The sequence below is a fragment of the Python bivittatus genome, unplaced genomic scaffold (genome assembly GCF_059951505.1).
Source record: "Python bivittatus isolate LINGU-HERP-01145 unplaced genomic scaffold, Pbiv_v1 ctg000080_np1212, whole genome shotgun sequence".
In the NCBI taxonomy this organism is placed as follows: Eukaryota; Metazoa; Chordata; class Lepidosauria; order Squamata; family Pythonidae; genus Python; species Python bivittatus.
Window position 1 is genome coordinate 31938669 of NW_028277035.1, and position 14238 is coordinate 31952906.

The window sequence follows — 14238 nt, forward strand, 5'->3', positions numbered from 1 at the left end:
CCTCCTCTTCTAAGGAGAGAAGTAAAGAAAAGTAACGGAGTCCACGTCCAAGGTGAGAGCTGAGGTCTGGGCAGGTGGCAGTCATTAGCATGGAACTGCTCACCATGTTGATTATATTAACATTTGGAAGTGCCCAGTAGAATAAGGCTTCTCAGCTTGTCATATTTTAAGAACATTCACTGGCAAAACATTACCATCTGAAATGCGTCAGGGAAAAAAAAACAATCTTTTGGCAAATCTAGCATCTGTTTTTTATTTCTCTTGCATTTTCTTTATTGAAAGAGTTTCTACCGAGATGCAGGCACAAAATAAAACCATGGCACTCCTAGCTAGAAAAATAAATAAAAATTATGTACTACTGGAATCGTGATGAGATCATCAAAACGAAAGAGCAAAGGGAGGGAGCTGTTGCTGTCTGACAATTAAATCTCACTTGCAATTCAATCCAGAAGGATATCAGACATATCTGGAATGATGTTGGGGCTGAACCTCAACTTTTGGAGGCCCATCCCCTTTTATGGCATTTCTCTCTCTCTCTCTCTCTCTCACCACCCATACCAAGACATGTTCACCTATAAAAGGTGCTCTTTCATAATTGTCATTGTTTCTGTGGCACACTTTTGTCGCACACTTTTGTTGCACACAGGGAAAGGGTAGGTAGCACAGGAGTTAGGATGGCACTGGCATGTATTAGGAACAATGGTGTTGGAAAATAGAAGAGAAATGGACAAACTAGTTTGACAAATAACACTTTTTTAGCCTGAAGTGGCCTGCAGACCCACTTGTTCAGGAACCTGACTGTATTGAGGTACAATGGGGTGAAAAGCTTTCCTCTGTCATTAAACCATAAGTAAAGTAAAATTCAGGTGGTGGAGGTGGGGGGAGGGACATTGTTTGCATAATACCACATAGTATCATTTGGATTAATCTGTCTCTGTCTCCAGCACTGCATAAAATCAGCCACATCAAAGAGCACAAAATAGTCTGTGTTGTATTATAGTTCAATCCGTTTATAATGTCAATGTTTGTCTGTGATATGTAGAACATGGAACTTGTTTTTTTTCCCCTACACTATCTTAAAGGACTTAGCACCCTTTTCCTTATGGTAATCTTACAGGCCTTTGCTATTTGCCATACTTTGACTAATAAAACAAAATATTCAGACTCACATTTTTACAAGCTTTGAAAAGAACTCCAGACCCTATTGGCTTTTTAAATCTCTTTTTCCCCCCACCAAAGCTCTAAAACAGTAGATAATATGGGAATGTGTGGCATTCTTATATTCTTGAAAAAGACTTTGATATGCTTCAACAGTATTTACAGCTGGGCTTTGTAAACAGTTGTTCATGACAAGTAATGATAAAACATGCCTATCTTGGAAACATCTTTGCATATATATAGTCACATATGCTGACATATTTCATCCTGGAGAAGGTCTATCTACAGTACATGGTCGCATTGAACTGATGTCACATTATCTATCATTCAATCATTCAATCAATCAATCAATCAATCAATCAACTGATATACTAATTGTTCACTGCAGTTCCTACAGTATAAATTTGATAATATTGGGGAAAAATGAATTTGTTGAAATTAAAACCAGATGAAGTAGAGATGCATTTGGTAAGGAGAAAGATGGACTCTAGGATTGAGATTAAAGTTTGTTCTGGATGGGATTTCACTCTCCCAGGAAGAGCAGCTTCACTGTCTAGTGGCGTTCCTTGAATCTCGTCAATGGACTTTATGTGGCAGCTGCAAATCCAGTGACAACTGTGGTATGGAGCACATTGGCACAATTACAGTATCCTAACTGTGACCCTCTCTGAGACATTTGGATTTAGCAAGTTATTCATTCCTTGATTATGTGCCTTGACTGCTGTAATATGCTTTATATGAGGCTACTGTGAAAATAATCCTGGATGAGGTCTATATATGTAGTTGCTAAGAGTTGACACCAACTTGTTGACACATAATTAATCACTCCTGAAAAATGTTTAATAATTACAGTTGTTTGCTGAATAGCTGCTAACCAGTGCAAAGAACAGGAATCATACGGTCTCTAGTAGACACATTTTAAGGTGCTTTAAAGTCCTAAACAGATTAGAGAATGATTAACAGAGATACCACTCCTTATGCTATGGACCTGCCCAGTTACTGAGATCAACAAGAGACACGCTTTGGAAGATGTCCCTCCCTCCAAAAGCTCAATTATCTGGTTCATGGGGAAGGGCCTTCTCCTGTAAGGTTTCAAGACTATGGAATATATTTCCTAAGAAGGTGCATCGGGCATTCCCAGTAATTAAAGAGATTATAAAGCATGCATCTCCTGCTTAGCTTTTAACTGTTAATTATTTTAATGGCTGGTTTTAATTGCACTTTGTTTTATTTTATACTTTCAAAGCTTTATTATTGCGAAGTCCTTGAGCATTGGAATAACAGAAGGGTTATTTGATTCTCTTTACTGCCTTTTCTGCTTCATCGCTTTAACACGATATATTTAAGTACATGCTTAACTTTAACAATGCCTTCTTGTTCATGTCAGAAGCAAACTTCCTGGAGTATGGTGACACTTATTCCAAGGAAAGTGTAGATATAATTGCAGGTTAATGGAAGGCAACATGCTGGAATCTGGCTGCTCCAGCTTAGGTGTTTCTGGAGAAGGGAAGGTGAGTGCTGATGTGGACCTTGTCCACGTGGCTGCTGCTGACCTATATTTTAACAGATCAGAATATATGGCCTGTATTCTAGGACTACCAGAGCTGCAAAAAAGTCTCTTTGTCTGCAAAGAGATGCAGAAAATCTCCAATTCCAATTAATGATGTTGGCTAAATGCTGAGATGGAAAGCAAATAACTTTTTTTCCTTTTAGGAATTAATTTTCAGAGTGCAGTTTAAATCCCTTGGATAAAGCAATAGGAGAATTTAGTGTGAACAATTTAAAGGTAACCTTCCAAATGAGCAGCATTTCCTCTGTTAAATTGCCCCAAATTGCCACATCCTGTTGTTAAATGACCAATTTTCTTTAAAGGTTCTGTATCCTCTGGATAGGTATTTTCTATGTGTCACAGTAATATGATAGCTGTCCAGATTTTCTAGATCAAGGATGCATGGCCTTCAAGCCTTGGCACCGCCCCAAACACACTCTGAAAGTTGCTCTCCAGTTGGTGATGAAAGGTCATTCATGGGTTCTCTATGGAGAGCTACTATCTAGATTAAGGACATTGTCAGAATGAAATCATGTCCAGTTTCAACAGTTAGGAATATTTATTTTCAGAAATTGATACTACTTCTCATATCATCAGTTCATCTTATATCCCAAGTATCTTTTATAAAAATCCATTTCCGTTACTTTACTTGGAAAATTGGATGGAGCTTGATCTTAGCTATCTTCTTCTCTTGCCCATTTAAGATACTATATTTAGAGATATTCTGGGAAAATAAGGCAGGGTATCCTTGATCTTTGTGAGCTGTCCATAAACTAGCAAAGAGAAGACACAGTGGAATATCTTATTTATTAATGTAATTCCTATGCTGGAATTTGTCAGAAGATTGTTCAGGGATTATTTATGTTGCTAGGATAGTTTTTTTTTAAAAAAAATCCTAGCAACATTTTACATTAGGCTTATAATATTAGAAAGAGAAATTTAGGCCATGGAGTCCAACTCTTGGCTCATTGCAGGAATCCAAACTAAAATACGGATATTTTAGAAGCTATTGGCCTTCTGCTTGAAAATATTGGACCATAGATGATCACGATGAATAAAACTTAAATGCAAAAGCAATCAGGGAGCCTTTTGAACAACATACAAAAAAAGTGCAGGGTAGCCACCATCACAAAATTCTACACCATTTTCTTGGTGCTACTTTAATTATTTCCATACATTCTATTATTTTCCCAGCTCTTGACCAAACGGTAGTAACATTGTTTAAAATGTTGAAATTAAATGCGCCACTTGCTGCTGCTTCTATAAATAGCTTCATGGGACAATTTCCTAAAATAATATTTGAAAGTGAAGCTGGCATAGACAGAACTTGGCTGAATGGACTATGTGACTGCTTTGTCAGTTGCACTATTTAACCAAATGTTTTTAATTTCAGTATAAGAAAAGCTATTTCAGTGCATCTGGGGAAAATAGCAGATGGAGAAGCAATGTTAAACACGGGTGGCAGCTCATAAAAATCTTCCCTTTCGTGAAGTTGAACTTCCTAGACAAGGCCTGCCAGCTCATATTTTCATTTTTCAATAAAAATGCCTATTGAGTAAAACATAATTCTTACTGCTTTTCACCCTTAAAACAGGAAATAATATGCCCATTTAAACTTAATCACAATTTATATTACAGTGCATATTTTTAAACAACAGTCGAAGATGGAGAGTTTGGTAGCAATAATATTTATGAATTACACTTTTAGTTAGCAAAGGAAAATGTGTGACCTCTTACGTTTTGTTTGACATTTGAATTTGGTGTCCAGCATGGGTGACACAAGTGATGGATGTTTATTAACCAACTGTATAAACAGGAAATGCTTCTAAGCTGTCCATTTATTAACACAGTACGTATTACTATTTGAAAATTTAAGTTTGCTTTATCTTTCTCCTACATTTAAGCTGGAAGGGAGGGCAGGTTCCAGGTCTAACATTTGTTTCACTCCAGATGCCCTGTGCAATATGAACATCAAAGGAATGTCTGAAAATATTAATCAGAACCACTCTACTTTAATAAAGATATATGCAGTTGGTGAATGTGTGCATGTGTGCTTGACTAGCATGTGACTGACCAGCCAGCCAATGTTAGTTAGTGTTTCTGTAGTTTGGCAGTTTTAAGTCTGAACAGACCAGAACTTAGTCCAGAATTGAAAGAGCATTGATCAAGGCCAGGAGATAAAGATACTTCAGGAATTTTTTTTTCTTGCAGATCCATGAATGCTTTTGGAGGTGGGAAGAGTTTTGTACACAGAAAAAGAATCCAGGAACATTGATTGCATAGTCACACACATTAGGGTGAAACTAAAGTGACAACTCCACCCCTTCCCTTCCCCCCCCCCCCCGGACCACTGAAATCCAGTAGTCCATCCACATACAGTAGATTATTATGATGTGCACCTGAGTTAGTTTCTGTATCTTTCTTTAACACTTGCATTCAGAATCACATCTAAGGTAGATGTGGGTCTTCTCAATTACAAAAGAACTAGAAAATTCTTGGAAATGGCCCACAGAGCTAACTTACAATTCTGAAAGGGACACAGGTCAAGGAATGTTCACTGAATGTTTCATTCAGTTATAATCCTAACTAGTTGGTGTCATCACGGTCACCAACCATTCTGATAGACAATTGCAATAGTTCATTCTTTTAAAAACAATGTTCCAAAAAATAAAAAAAGTAAGAAAAGAAATGGAACATTATCTGTAAAACACAATCATACCTATTGGAAACCAGATCTAATGTATCAAACACTGATTTAGAGCTGGCAACATGTTTTAGGGAAGAGTTTAAGACTTGCATAGTCCTTTCCTAAACAACTCCCATTGCAAAGAAAATTGACTTTTTTGCTCTACAAACAACCAAAATTCAGTTAATAGGAAGGTTAGAATCCTGGAAATGGAAAAATGGCAGATTTTTAAGCTCCGTTCTTCAGTGGATGAAAAAGTAGTATCTTTATTGCTTGTGGTCAAAGGTTAAATTTAAGTTGCATCAAATTGAAAAAACATGCTTCCAGTGAGGTTAGATTCTCAGGCTCAGAGTGATTTGAACTATAATGAAAGCAAACACTGAAAGAGAGAAATAATCCCATTAAAGATGAACTATTCACTTTAACCTCAAATATTTGGAAACTAAAATAAAATAACCATATTACAAGGGGATGAAGCCCAAATAATAAAGAAAACTGGAACTGAGTATTCACTTTCAGACCAATCAAAACAAAAAAGGTTTAATACAATCCTATTTTTACAAAGTAATTTTCAGTTAAAGAACAAGCCATTCAATGTGCTGCTACTGTTTTCAGCCAGTAAAGAATCAGGGATATTCTTTTATTTTTATAAACTTAAGCCCAGTTGAAGTATTTGTAAATATTCAAAATGGGTCCTGCACATTGAAATCTCTGTGCCATTTCAGGTTTTATATGTACAATTTACTCATTTGAAAGGAACCAACTTGAATTTTAAGATCCAAATTAAACTCTCTTAGATTATAGGTAGTCCCCAGTTTACCCATGACCCATAGTTAACAACAGAGCCTATTGTGGCAAAATCTGAGTTGATTCAAGTTAAATACACAATGTTTTGAGTTCATTACACAATACTACTTTTACAGCATTATACAATAATACTATTCCATCTTACATACAAATTCGACTTAAGGACATACCTTGGGAACAGAATTTGTTCTTAAACTGGGGAGTACTTGTAATGCATTTTGATACATAATGGAATAGGTTTTTTTTTTAAATGTAAAGTTAATTTTCAAGGATAAATTACTAGATTGAGATAGTCCACTCAGAGGAGAGGTTAGTGTGCCTCAAAAGTTCCTGAATGATTGAAATGTTCCTTCAGTGCTTTAGTCCACTAAAAGCTCTTGAGGGCCTATTTTGTAGATGTTTTTATCCAACAAAAAGAAGTTCTTGGTAAACAGATAAGTCATTTTATGGACTTTACTAACTACTATGGTGTCAAGAAGTATTTGTTTTATTTATTAGAATGTTAATACCATCAATGTTTCTTGGTGGTTTAAGTTAGTGAGTGCCAGTTTGATGTATCGGTTCAGATGCCAAACTAGAAACCAGGAGATTGTAACTTTTAATCTGATTTGGTGACTTTGGGCCAAACACTGTCTCTCAGCCTAACCCACCTCACAGAGTTGTTACTGTGGAGAAAATAAGAAGAGGAGCATTATATATGCTGTCTTGGGTTGTACAAAATAAAGACAGGACATAAAACTAATAAATTAATAGAAGCGTGAATGGAGAATTATACCAAGAATTAAAATCAGAAGTAACATTACAGCATGTTAAAAGAGATGGCTTTTAAAGGCTGTAAAGAAAGCCAGGAAGGAGGTTGGACCCTTCAACTTGGCAAACAGCAAAGCTCAGAGACCCAGGATGGCTGCAGAGGAGGTTCGACCAAAGTTGCTGCCAGACAAGCCTGCAGGACCTATAGCAAAGAATGTGTCAACTCAAAAAACACATTTAAGTGTGATTTGTACAAGGCAAAGTATCACATCACCAGGGCAATATCCTGGTTGTTTTTAGAACTGGCTCTTTTCAAAAGACACGTGTGCTGTCTCCTAGGCAACATTCATGTATTTGTGCAAGTGACACATGGTCAGTACACATACAGGGGAGTTAAATGCAGGGAACCAGAGATGTTGTCCCAGATTAATGGGTGATCAAAGGAACCAAGTTCTACAAGGAGAGCTAATCTGACACCCAGGGCCACTGGTATCTTTGGAGTTCCTTTTTTTTTTTTTTTTTGCAGTCCTGGACCCACTTCTGACTAAATTGGTTTCCTGCCATTTGATGGTGATAAGACCTCTCCCCCCAATTGTGTAGGGTCTAAATTAGGATTAATGTAATTTATAAATTAAAAAAAAATGTCCCTCAGACCAAGAAAAAAAAAACTTCCACCCACTTTGTATCATCACCCTATCCAACATTCAGCCACCTCCAAAACATTTAGTGTGGCCTCTGTCCATCAGAAGTTGTCTACCTCTGAGATAATCTAGAACTTGGGAAAAAGTCATCTTTATGCTAACTTCTTACCATGCCCCTGGGAGATATGTATGCATTCAAGCTGAGAAGAAGCATCATAGTGTGGCCATCTCTTTGGTAAAACCAAGCATTTGGAAAGCCACCAGAGCCAAATTGCTGTTACTGAAAATTCAGCAATGGGTACAAGTTTAGTGATACCTCATTTTTGAAGTTTCTGCTGAACTCCAGCATTTGGGAACAGACATTCAGGTCCTTTTCTCTAAAAACAGATTAAACGAATCTAATGAAAAAGCAAACAAGGGAGGGATGAGAATTTATCTCATATCCCAAGCTTTAGTCTGTACACTAAGTTTAAAACCTTGCAGCAAACTTCTGAGTGGTATATCATTCTTTCTTAAACCATGGATTCTAGCCAAAGTACCAACATAATGATAGTTACAGAATACTGATAGCTTGAAAATTTATCTTTCTCCAATATCAGCAAGGGTCAGTCCATCAGAAACATAGCTGTTCTCTGGCCTCAAACAACCTGATTAATTTATTGACTGAAAGAAGTATTTTGCAAAAGTGTGAATGGAATATTTCCCACTATGATACAGAAGCGACCAAGATTTTTCTACTGCTATCTAAACTCATGTTTGAGATGATTGAATTTTTGTTTAATGCAACTGAATTTGCAAAATAGAATCACTTTTTAGTGTTCAGTATTGTTCCAGTTTTGCAAGATGTTAAATTATATATCAGTAGAGTCAGTTTGGTGTAGTGGTTAAGGCATCAAGGTAGAAACCGGAAGAATGTGAGTTCTAGTCCCGCCTTAGGCACAAAGCCAGCTGGGTGACCTTGGGCCAGTCACTCTCTCTCAGCCCTAGGAAGAAGTAGGCAATGGCAAACCCCTTCTGAAAATGCTACCAAGAAAACTGCAGGGACTTGTCCAGGCAGTCTCCATGAATCAGATACAACTGAACGGATGAAAAAAAAATTATATATCACCAGTAGCTTCAGTATTCTGATGAACCAAATTAGTGCTGCTTCAGTGCTTTTCAGGGCTGAGAATGAGAGCTGCAGATTAAAACTGTGCATGCAGAGTTCCCAGAGAAAAAGAAAGCCTTATAAAGGCAAAGATTTAGTACAAATCTAATTGCAGTCAGTATTTGCCGTTGCTTCTTTATGCCTGATTTTTAATGCATTGCAGCCAGGAATCATTTCAGGTTTCACTGATGGGCACCCAGAATTTTGCAAAAATCTTCTGATCATCTCTGTGTTGCATTCATGGTTCTCATGGGAAAAAACAACTAACAATAAAAAATGGTATACTTGACTTCACTACATAAAAAGGGTAACAAATTATAAACAGAGGACACTACCGTTCAGTAGATCTATGCTGTTAGTATGTACCAGTCTTTAGGCTTCTGAGACTGTTTTATCCAGCTGTAAGTGGAGCTGTAAGTGTCAGAAGAAAGAAACTGTTGGCAGGTGATGTACTGAAAAAGAATGGTGCAAGATCTCATCTCTGCGTCCTGCATTTCTTCCAGGGAAAATAAAGAGAGTGAGATAAAATGCTCACTTAAGGTGCAAGTGAGCTTTCTGGCAAGGTGCAAAGACCTATGAAGACAAGTTGACTGCTGCAGGATTGATTAGATCACCCTGATAAAATGCCTGACATCCAGGACTTCCTTCAGCGACTGACTTTTGTCAGAGTAATTGGGAGAGAGTCACTATGACAGGCTAAGGTTTTGTTTTGTTTGCTTTATTTTAACACACAAGACCTTGACATTAGGGGCTAAAAGGAAAGGGTATTAAAATCTGGTGTGACAAAGAATCTGAGCCAGTTTGATGTGACCCTAGAGAAACAACCTGTTATCAGCACTTACCAGTGGAGGATGCATTACAGTGGCAGAGGAGGGTGCAAAAAAAGTGGGCTTCTCAGAAACTGAGCAGCAAATGGGTTGCAGAGCATTCGATGCTCTCTCTTCTACAGTTGACGTTTGGAAAATAGGGTCATTAATATGAAAAATAAAAGGGCCCCATGAAAAAATGACAAGATTGGGGAACTGCTTTTCAACTCTCTCTTCTAATGTAAATTCTGCAAACATGAGATGTAAAAAATGAAATCGTTTAGATTACCAAAACAGTACTCATCATTTCTGGTGTTTCAAAGACTTTTCACCTGAAATCTTAAAGTTTATATGCATGCTGGTTACTTATTATGGAAAAGACAGCTGTTTTGAATTTGAGAGTGCCAATGTACTCATTCTATGAGCAAACATAAAACTGGAGAACCGGCTATTATTGGGTGAATATATTATTCAAGTACTATTTGAAGAATTTGAGTCTGGGAAGTTATTTTCTTTTTCTCATATAATTTTTATTTAAAAAATTTAAAAGAAAGATAAAAACTAACAAACTAATGTAGAATAAAGAAAAGAAAGAAAAAAAGAAAGAAAAGAAAGACAAAGCTGAAAAAAGAAAAGAACGAAAATATAAAGAAGTAGCTTCCAATTTTCTTTACAGCAGTTATAAGTATAAATTTATCTCTTACTCTATGGTTGCAACATAACTCTCATTTTTTCTATAATCTATTTTTTTCTTATCACCAAAACCATAAATCATAAGTTCATTTCTTTCTGTTTCACACAAAAAGTCCATAAGGGGTTTCCAGTCAGCAATAATTGTAGATACTGTCTTTTCTCTGATCAAAGTCAATTTAGCCATCTCAGCAAGTTGCATCATCTTCACTATCCATTCCTCCATTGTGGGTAGTGTTGAATCCTTCTACCTTTGTGCACATAATAAACTTGCTGCAATTATCATATATAAAAACAAAGTTCCATAATTTTTTTCCAACTGTTCATCCATCAGTCCCAAAAGAAAAGTCTGGGAAGCTATTTTCCATTTCTTTTGAAGCACTGGAAATAGCCACAGGTAGACCATGGCAGGAAATATCTTGGCTTGTGAGTAGTCTGCTTCTCTATTTTCTCTGAATGGAAATATAAGATATGCTGAACCACAGTGGACTTGCATTGCAAAAAATCAGGTTTCAGGAATAACAAGAACACCCTCGAGCATCAGGTATTAGATAAGGAAGATCCAATGGACTAGGTCTCCTTGCCTGTTTTTGTGAATTGTTAGGTTGTATACCTAAGATCAGTTCAGTATTTTTTTATCAAATTACAATTCCAAAATTCAGGAGGGCCTTACCCTTAGTTCACATTAACACATTCACCAGGTGGGTTATGGAGGGGAAAGTAAGAGAATTCCTTATGTGGCTAAACTTTGTCTTTGCAGTGCTGGTACCACTGAAATCACAGCCCACATTTTTGCCTTTAATAATAACATTCCCAAGGCACTTAGATTTGTTTTACTTGAATTATTTATTCTCTAGCAGAAATACATCCATTTCTATAAACTTTGCAAAAATTTGCCATATGTTTTGTAAAATTCAGCAAGGGCTAATGAGCTAATATTAGAGTATGTATCTACCTTATGTGCTTTGTTGTTTTATGTTGGTTGATCAATGACTGTCATAAACAATATCTATCTACAGAAATAGGCAGATGGTTTCTCTCAGTGACACAATTTTGGGGTGGTTTGAGGAGGATCTGAAATAATTCCAAGGTAGAAATGGGAGCAAATAAAAAAGGTCACCCGAATCACCCATTGGAAGGCATCCTTCAGCTGTCCAGCTGGGGGCAAGAAAAGTTTTGGGCTCTAAAACAAACATAAGCCCAATTGTCTTGGAATGTATCTGAGAGATGGATCACTAACTGACAGCAGTTCTATAGACACGGATAGATCACTATGGATAGTACTGCAATGATGAGTAGACAAAAGATCTACACAGAAGGATTGTGGTTACTGGAACCATTTTCAGCAGCTTGGCAACATTCACACTGCTTGTTGGTCCACTTGGTGGTGTTCCAGATGCTAAATTTGTGGTCATTTGGGAGTAGGCTGCTAGAGCACTGGTGTGCAACATGTCAATACAGTGCAAAGAGAACTATATTCTTCTAGTCCAGATAATAATGGGAGAATCTTATCAGTCTGAAAGGAAGTGACATATTTGCATATGGTCCAGAACTTGAGTCTTTGATTAGCCAAGATGGTTATATTTGTGTGCATGTGTATTTGTGTGTGTGAAAGGGAAAGGAAGGGGATTTAAGAATGAGTTACTGAAAAATATAGTTTTCAGGAAGCATTCATACAGTTTCAGATAGGCGTCAGGTATTTCAGAGCTCCAGTCGACACTACTCCTCTCTTGTGAATGTATAAACAATAATCGGGAAGCAAGAGAAAAGATTTAATGTACCAATAGAAGAGAATATGTGTAGCTCAGGGTTGAACTGTGGAGTCCTTGGTGTTCTCTGAGCTTGGTTGTTTTCTTGCAAACATTTTGTTACCCAGCTGGGTAACATCTTCAGTGCTAGAATGGAATGGGGTTTGCTCTCTGTTTATATACTGTGGCATGCCCTGCCACTGTTGGTGGGGGTGGGTTTTTTTTTGTTTTTTTCCCCCTCTGGTAGTTCCTTGATTAGGGTATTGTTTACTGCTTGATTGTATGCCTGGGGGTGACCTCTGCTTATCTGGGTGATGATTGCTGGTGAGGAGACATTCTGATCTTTTGTTTTCCTTTCTATTGTCTCTTTTGAATAGTGTAGATGTTGTATATCAGATCTCCAGCAAGAGTGAATCAACACTGGTAGAAGCCAGACCGGGAAAAGATGCCATCTCTCTGTGATGGAAGGCAACAGAATTCTCCCCAGTCTGGCTTCTACTGTTGATTCACTCTTGCTGAAGATCTGAATGCTCAACAGGAATATTCTTTCACTAACATAGAGATAAACAGTCATCACTCAGACAAGCAGAGATTAACACCAAGATTATCACCAGACATACGTACAATCAGCAGTAAACAATGCCTTAATCAAGGAACTACCAGAGGGGGAAAAACAAAATAAAACAAAACCCCCACCCCCACCAACACTGGCAGGGCAAGCCACTGTATATAATCCCACTCCCTTCTAGCACTGAAGATGTTACCTAGCTGGGTAACAAAACGTTTGCAAGAAAACAACCAAGCTCAGAGAACACCAAGGACTCCACAAGGTTTAATGTGGCATAGACTGGTTGATTGGGTTAAAAAATAGAATGCTGAATGTTTTGAAGAAAAGGTGTTTTCAGTCCCATTAATAGACAGTAGGAGACCTTACTCTGTTTCAAATATTGATACCCCCATAAACAATAAAACAATACCCCCAACGGTTTAAATAATTACATTTGCAGAGATTTGATTTTTAATGATTTTCTAAACAATATTGTTTTGCTACTTTAATCACTCTCAGCTCATTACCTCTGGCTTTTTGAATCAAAACGCTTCACTGAGTGGGGATGTTTGCAATGAAATCTTTGGATTAAGAAAGTTACATGTTTCTGCATCTCTTCCAGTTTAGATGTCAGCTGAAAATCTTAAGTTGCTATTTTACACCCAAGGACCTGTATATTAGCTGGCTACTCAAATTAACTTTGGGCCCTGCTGCAGATTTTCATAGGCTTTATAAACATATACTTTCTGTTAAATCCTGCCTTGATTAATGCTTCACAAAAGTCCAGAAGAGTTGAACAACATGTGATGGGGGCTGGAATTACACTAGATTTAGTCTGTGCATTGTGCAAAATATCCTCCTGTATTGCACCAATCATTAAATAATAGGGAAGTAACTAGCACAATTTATTTCTATATGAAATAAAATGATCAAATACAGCAAGTCTGTAGACTAATTTAACACTGTTTCCTATCCACTCAATTTCTTTGAGAAAACAGAAATTGGGTCCCATCTTGAGTACCCTAATCCAGGGTTCCTCAATCTTAGCAACTTTAAGATGGGTGGACTTCAACTCCCAGAATTCCCCAGCCAACCATGCTGGCTGGGGAATTCTGGGAGTTGAAGTCCACTCATCTTAAAGTTGCTAAGGTTGAGGAACCCTGCTCTAATCCCTTTAAAAGAACCCTCAGCAAGAAGGTCTGAATAGTTTTACAGCAGAAACATGGGGGGGGGGTTGTAAATAAAGTTGAGATCATTATTGTGGTGATACAATTGAAGCCCTGCCCCTTTGTACAGGTGTGTGACATTGGCACAAATAAAAAAAGAATGGGGCTTCAACTATGCTACCACAACTACCATCATGCCTTTTTTGATAGCCCTCCCCATTGGCACCATTGCTTTAAAGCAGTGGTTCTCAAACCGTTTTACATTCTTAAAAATGATTGAGGACCCCAAGGAGCTTTGATTTATGTGGGTTGTATCTATCAATATTCACTGTATTAGGAATTAAAAGTGAGAAATTTTAAAATATTTATTTATTTGACTTCGTGGACCCCCTAAAAGAGTCTTGCTCCTTCCTCCAGGTCCTCAGACCACACTTTGAGAACCACTGCTTTAAAGTATTCTTCAATGAACCTTATCAATTCCATTTTACAATGTGGAACTCGCCTCCATATTTAGTCCAATGTACCTAAAGAGCGAAGAGCATA